General features: G+C 40.8%; 1 long non-coding RNA gene across 1 annotated transcript; it reads right to left on the reverse strand.

Annotated features, from left to right (window-relative positions):
- Positions 1 to 1,276: 1,276 nt before the first annotated feature.
- On the reverse strand, positions 1,277 to 2,481 carry LOC123492599. The gene is made up of 3 exons (XR_006661806.1): positions 2,231 to 2,481; positions 1,807 to 2,089; positions 1,277 to 1,688 (listed from the first exon to the last, which is right to left on the reverse strand). It is a non-coding gene; the product is annotated as an uncharacterized LOC123492599 (long non-coding RNA).
- Positions 2,482 to 7,730: the final 5,249 nt, after the last annotated feature.

Consider the following 7,730-nt stretch of genomic DNA (forward strand, 5'->3'; position numbering starts at 1 on the left):
CATAGTTGACGTGTACCTATGATGAAAATTACAGGCCTCTCTCATCTTTTTAAGTGGGAGAACTTGCACAATTGGTGGCTGACTAAATACTTTTTTTCCCCACTGTAATATTACTTTACTACTGAATACTACTGAATTATAACATAATATGCCATTTAGCAGACGCTTTTATCCAAAGCGACTTACAGTCATGCGTGCATAATTATTTATATTTTTTTGTGTATGGGTGGTCCCGGGGATCGAACCCACTACCTTGGCGTTACAAGCACCGTGCTCTACCAGCTGAGCTACAGAGGACCACATAGTAACATACTATTGAAACTAATTCACACATTAACTCTATATTGTATTACAGTTTTTTTCAATTGTTTACACGCGATTTTGAAAACAGAGTTCTTTTTGTCAAAATATAATCACAATTATCCAAACACCACAATCAATTAGCAAAATTCCTAGATTGTTTGCAAAATGACACACTTCAGTCAAAACATACACACTTCAGTCAAAACATATACACATATTTGTGAAAATGCTATTTGTTTTCATTTAACCAACACAGTCATCAATGATCATACACTATTGCAGCCAGTTTCACACTGCTGTGATAAATAAAAAACACATTTGTAAAAAAAAAAAAAAAAAGATTTTTTGGCCAGACATTCTTACTGTATGTGAGAGATAATTTAGGTGACAAAAAATAGTGAGAAACTCACAACATTATTCATGATTTGTTTTGAGATATAAGGAGAATGTAGACAAATACTGTAGGCCTACTATAACCTTACCAAGCACTGCACAACACTTGATGCTGCAGACTGAATATTTCAAGTATTTATTTCAATACTTACAGTATTTCTTACCATAATCAGTTACAGTAATCAACCAACAATGATATCAATTAATGTAAACAAATAAAATCCGTAGACAAATAAAAATTACTGCATGAATTACAGTACATACACTTTGACTCTGAAGAAAAGTAAAGTAAAAGTAAACAGAAATGAAAGAAAACTACTGTAAAAGCAACAAGAATACTGTAACTATCCGTCTCTCCGTCTGGCTGGATCAGGCCATAACATTTCATCCACATCACAGGCTATGTCTTCATTGGCAAGGCACTGTTGGAAGAATTGCCTTGTGTGACGAATCCACCCCTGCACTGAAGCTGCTTCAATAAGATCACATGCCTGTTCCATGGCCTGAATGAGGGGCAAACGGTCATAAGGCCGCAGGTCATATACCTTCCACCGCCACGCTGAAAAAAAATATTCTATAGGATTCAGGAAGGGGGAGTATGGGGGAAGGTATAAAACTTCAAAATCAGGGTGATCATGGAACCAGTTCTGGACTAGAGCAGCCCGATGAAATGAGACATTGTCCCAAACGACAATGTACCGCATCTGGTCCACTTGGTGTAATGCTGTGACAATCTCATGCAATCGGTCAAGAAATGCAAGTATCAGATTTGCATTATAGGGTCCCAGATTTGCATGGTGGTGGAGGACCCCATTTTGTGTGATAGCAGCGCAAAGGGTGATGTTACCCCCTCGCTGCCCTGGCACATTGGTGATTGCCCTGTGCCCAATTACATTTCTCCCTCTTCTTCTTGTTTTTGCAAGGTTAAATCCAGCCTCATCCACATATATAAATTCATGTTGAATTTCAGCAGCATCCATTTGCAAGACTCTCTGAAACACATTAAATAAAATAGGATGCTATTCAATATCTATAGCACAGTATTTTTTTGTGACAGAACATTATGAGCAGTGCATGATACCACACCATAGTCAGATGAACAATGCATACCTCCACATACTCATTGCGCAGATGTTTCACTCTCTCTGAATTTCTGTCAAATGGTACCCGATACAGTTGCTTCATGTATATTTGATTTTTCTTTAGGATTCGACCTAATGTTGACAGAGAGACTCGTTGGATGTTATTGAAAATATTGTCATCATTGATGATATTGGCTTGGATTTCTCGTAGCCTGATACAATTATTGGCCAAAACCATGTTCACAATGGCGGCCTCTTGTGCACGACTAAACATAGGGCCCCTTCCACCTTGGTGTCCTCGACCCTCAATCCTATGTAAAAACAAAATAAGATAAAAATAAATAAATATATATATATATATATATATGTATGCAGCCTACTGTCAAATGTCACAGTAAACAATATTGATTATACAAGCTTCAGTTTCAATGTATACTGTGTGGTTAGCTTACCTGTTTTCTCGATGAAATGTCCGAATTACTGACGCAACAGTATTTCTGCTGAGATTTGGTTGAACTCTTTGTCCAGCTTCCATCAGTGTCAGTCCATGGTTGATAACATGGTCAATAAGTGTTGCACGGATTTCTCGAGTCAAATTTGGTCCTCGTCTTCTTTGTTCAGGTTCTATCAACTCTTCAAGTCCTTCTCTACCTCTTCCTCTACCTAGGTGTCTTCCTCTACCTCCTTCTCTTCCTCTACCTTCTTCTCCTCTACCTATGCCTCTTCCTCTATCTCCTTCTCCTCTTCCTCTACCGCCTTCATCTCCTCTTTGAGCTCCCCCTCTCATTCTCACTCTTCTTCTTCTTCTAACTCCTTCCATTTTTGTTGAAGACAGGTGAACTCACCTGCTGCCTTTTATAGCACACCTGAGTGCTGCGTTTTCAAATTAGCACATGTGTGCTTCCACACCTGGTAGATGTGTTTATCCAATTCGTTCATTAGTGTGGTAATTGGCAATCCGGTGCTTTGTAATTACAAGGAAGTAACCTCACGATCCTTATCTGTGTCTAAGGTGTGAAAATGTGTGTAGAGTTTTACAAATCACTGTGTGTAATGTTTTGCAAAAAGGGTGAGGCGGACATTGTGTGTAATGTTGTGCAAATCTGTGGAGGTGTTTTGCTCATTGGAGTCCAATTTTGCTAATTGTGTGGAAATTTTAATTTTAGTGTGTAAACAATCGTAAAAAACTGTAAACTCCAGTATTATTATAACTGGACATATGTGACTCTATTTTAAATAATGATTAATAAATTAAATAAAAAAAGTTTGAGGAATTATGTGTTTTTAAACATAGAATGTAGAGCATGTTTTTTAAATGAAGATATCACTTATGGCTTACCTGTAAGTGCAAACCTATTCTGCAATCACTATGCAATTAGAAAGAGACGGAATCCAAACAACAGACTAATACTGTGTATGTCTGAAGCCCATATGATTTAATTATGTAAGGTGAAAGAGTCAGCCCTTGCAGGTGGCTGGGTTAACCTGTGGCTGGGACAGACAGGTGCTGAGTGATATGAGTGATAATGCTTCCATTTCTGCTCAGGCCAAAATGCAAATCCCTGAGCAGGTTGAAATTGTATCTGTGTGTGTGTGTGTGTGTGTGTGTGTGTGTGCGCGTGTTTGTGTGTGTGTGTGTGTGTGTGTGTGTTTGTGTGTGTGTGTGTGTGTGTGTGCGCGTGTTTGTGTGTGTGTGTGTGTGTGTGTTTGTGTGTGTGTGTGTGTGTGTGTGTGTGTGTGTAAATGTGAAGCATTCGGCATATGCATTCTGTCTGTTCTGTTTGTTGATTTTATGTTTTGATAGGATTTCTAGTCAAATATAAAGACTTGCTGCAAACTGTTCATACAAAGGTGCTCAATTTATCACTGCCCACAGGTGTGTGTATGTAAATAACACAACATGTGACTTGTCAGGAAGAACAGAGAGCTTTGACTTAAATCACTCATACATGTAGGTGTTGTACCATCGGGTTGGTCTCAGAGTTCTTCAGGAGAGAGAAGTACGAATATCGCAAAGCAAGGTCCGAGGTACAAAAACAACTAGGGTGGGTTACTGTACATTTTAAAATAATTGAGTATGTTATCTTCCGCTGATCGTTTTACATCTCATATTTTCATTCAAACTTTCTGAGACAACGCACAATATCCTGATTGACATGACAGTAGATATACGTATATCAAATTATTTTTATGTATGTTTGCTTCAGTTTATTGCATCAGTATTGTGCCAACAATATATTAAAACATAAAGTAATTCATTGTGTATTCTCCCCTCTCTCATATCTCAGTGGGCTTGGATATTATTCTACAAGGATGAACGACTCATCAGGAAACCACACTAACTTCAGCTTGGGGTTTTGCTTTAACAATGGCTATGTTGGGATAGTGCTGTCTGGTGCTGCCCAGTCCCTGTGCTTCCTCCTGGGGACACCAGCTCTGGTCTGGTGCCTCTGGCTCTCTCTGAGTGGAAGTCTCTCTGGAGGTCTCAAACCCACCCAGGTCTTCCCTATTAACCTGTTTGCAGTGGAGCTGGTGTTCTGTGTCGAGGGTCTCTTTGAGGTGATCAGCTACCTCATCCAGAACGGCATGATACTACAGGCTGTGTATTTCCTCTATAGCCTTTCCTGGACCTGCAGGCCCCTGCTCCAGAGCTGCATCTGTGTGGAGCGCTACCTGGCGGTGGTCCAACCTGTGACTTTCCTCAAGTACAGGCTCCGGAGGAACAGGGTTGCGTGTTCAACAGTGATCTGGTTGTTGTCGCTTGCTTACGCATGTTCTTCTATCCTTTTAATGGTTAATGATGAAACCGAAGCTTATGTTCTCATTAGTGTCTATTGCCTTGCGGTGTCCATAATTTCTCTCTGCTGCTTCTTCATCCTGCGTGTGCTGAAGCAGCCTGGTCCAGGAGAGGTAGAGGGGGGCAGAGGGGGAGAGAAGAAACAGGGGACGACAGACCCACATAAGATGAGAGCTTTTGGAATCATCTTAACCAACCTGGTGATCATCTTGTCGAGCTTCATCCCGGTTGCCGTTGGTTACACCACCCTGTCATCCAGTCTTGACATTATCTGCAATGTCTTCCCCTTGTTGCTGATTGTTAACATCTTCAGTGTCTTGGTCTCACCCCTGATGCACCTCTACAGAGAGGGAAGGCTGCCATGCTGTAGAGGGCCAGAGACACGTTAGACTTACAATTGCAGGCACTAACAGTACAGGATTTTGTGACAAACTATCGCTAGGAGATGATAGAGCGTTGTGTTAAATACACATTTAATTAAAATTGTTCTGCCAATACCGTGGCACAGTCTAACTTCTTAGTGTCTGCAACTGTAGTTTAAACATTCTGTACGTAGACACGGCAATGAGTAATTTTATTAATTGTTTTAATTGTTTTAATTTTGTTGCTTGTAGGAATATCATTTTGTGAGATACAGCACATTAGCATTAGACTTGTTGTTAAAGGGGCAATTTTCAGTTCAAACAATAACAAAGCAAATTACCCACCACTGTTTTGTTAAAAAGCAGAGGGATGGGGCTGGAGAAACTATCAAATTCATAGACAGAGCTATGGATGCAAGGACTTACCCTCCATGATATACAAATTATAGTTTTAACCATACAGCACATTAGCATTAGACTTTATGTTAAAAGGGGCAATCTGCAGTTCAAACAATACCAAAGTGGACCATCAATAATATCAACATTACGTTTTGAGGCAATACAGTAGTTGTTCACATTAACTTTTTTTAAACAAGCTATTATTTGGGGTTTTGATGGGGTACAACAGTTGAAATCAGCTAATGAGGCATTAAAATAGATACATTCTTCAAGAATCAATGGATATATATCATTAATTTAAAACTCCAAGAATGGATATAGAATACGCAGATTGCCCCTTTAACTAAAGCTGCATCACTTGTTAATCATTTATGTTGGATTTTGTTTTGTTTTATTAATAATACAATTAGTATTAGGACAGGGTGGCTAGGTAGGGGATTATACCTATTCATTTAACATTAGCATTATGTAATGGATTGTTTTCTTCTTCATGTGATGTTCTTCTTTGAATTCATGGTCCCTGTCTGTCTCCAAGATTGCATAATGTTATTCAAATGTAGGAGACTGACTGCGCATGAGACTTGGCTGTCATTGTTAGGCAATTTTCTAAATGTTACAACACTTCAAAACACAGCTCTTCCTGTTCTCCAGAGACTAAAGTAACAGAGGACATGCAGCAATGAAGGAACCAAACTCCTCTTTTCCTGATCCCGACAGGTTTCCCCACACCAGGGGGTTTGACTATTATGACTCCTGATGCTGGGTGTGGCCCACCTGTCTGCCAGTCTACCTGAGAACAGAGGTGTTCAACTGCCTCCTGGGCCTGGTCAGCAACACCTGGTACCTGTGGCTGGTGGCGGGTGGCCCTTCGGTCCAGGTGAACCAGGAGATCTTCACCATCAACTAGTCTGTCATGGAACTCTCCTCATTTGGTCACCAACGTCCTGTTCATCAAAAGTTTGACCCTTCATTCTGCCAGGGAGTACATTTTTGGCTTGGTCGAGGTTGGACGGACCCTGTTTCAGTGCTGCATCAGTATGTGTGATCGTGGCATGGTTGCCGCCACTAGGCCTCATTGTGTCAATGGTTGCTACCGGAGGCGGTATCGATTTCAAAGCTGGTATCTTCGCCGCGGTTCTATTCAGGGATGTGTTCTGCAGTGTTTTCATACTGAGGGTTCTGAGCAGGTCTGGTCCAGGGGATGGAGGGAAGGAGAGACATGGTGAAAAAGAGGAGGGAGGGAACCTGATGAAGAGGAAAGCCTCCTGTACCGTCCAGATCATCCTGCTGACCTTGATGCTGAACTACTCTCCTACGATCATCAGGTCAATCCATCAGGATCATATTTCTTTGATATCATTCAAGTGTATTCTGACATCCATTATCTTTACTCAGCCCCTCCTCTACCTCTGCAAGAATGGGAAACTGATCTGCATCGGGGGTTGAAGAGAAGGCTAACTCCACTGTAGGGGAATGTTTGTCTTGCATTTCTCTGATTATTATTCTGTTTCATTCCTTTTAATCATATTTTTCATGCTATTCAGAGGTTTTGACATTCGTAATAAGTGGTTTATGGTTAAACTAAGACGTGTGTGTGGGGAGGGGGGCTGATTGGTGCATGTGTGAAATTGACATTTTGCCTTTCTGTAGCTGTTAACGTAAGTGAAATTAGGAAGACATATTTTGCAATTTTACTATCACCTCATGATCACAATTCCAACCTATTCCAGGCTGTTTTGCTTGGTTTGACAAATTGTAACCCCCAAATTACAGTATATACTACAATCTTAATTTAGCAAAATCACCTTTTATCTTCTTTTACATCCTGTATAGCAGTTGCTTCTCTACTATCGAGTGGTGTTCTATATTGTTCTATGTTGAAATGAATTGCTGTGTTTTTAAAAATAAGTATTGAATAAAGCAAATCTGATTGATTCAACAGTTCAGGTCCCTTGTGATGAGTGTGATTAGAAGGAGTCAGGCGCAGGAGGGTAAATCACAGAATACAGAGTTTATTCCGTCGTACACAGTTGCGCTGGATAGCGACAACAAAATACAGACACAGGGGAACAATCTACCCCGGCAATACAAGGTACGAGTAGCTCCACCGAGCTACACTCAACTCACATAAAACAATCACCCCGAAGGACAAGGGGGCAGAGGGAACACTTATACATGGACTGATGACGGGATGAGAACCAGGTGTGTGTAATTGACAAGACAAGACAAGTGGAATGATGATATATGTAGCAGCAGTGGCTAGTAAGCCGGTGACGACGAACGCCGAAACCTGCCCGAACAAGGAGGGGAGGCAGCCTCGGCGGAAGTCGTGACATCCCTGTCTTACTGTCACTACAGCATGTCATTAAATATGTATCCCCCTTCAATGATGAA

The sequence above is a fragment of the Coregonus clupeaformis genome, chromosome 1 (assembly GCF_020615455.1).
Source record: "Coregonus clupeaformis isolate EN_2021a chromosome 1, ASM2061545v1, whole genome shotgun sequence".
NCBI classification, from domain to species: Eukaryota; Metazoa; Chordata; class Actinopteri; order Salmoniformes; family Salmonidae; genus Coregonus; species Coregonus clupeaformis.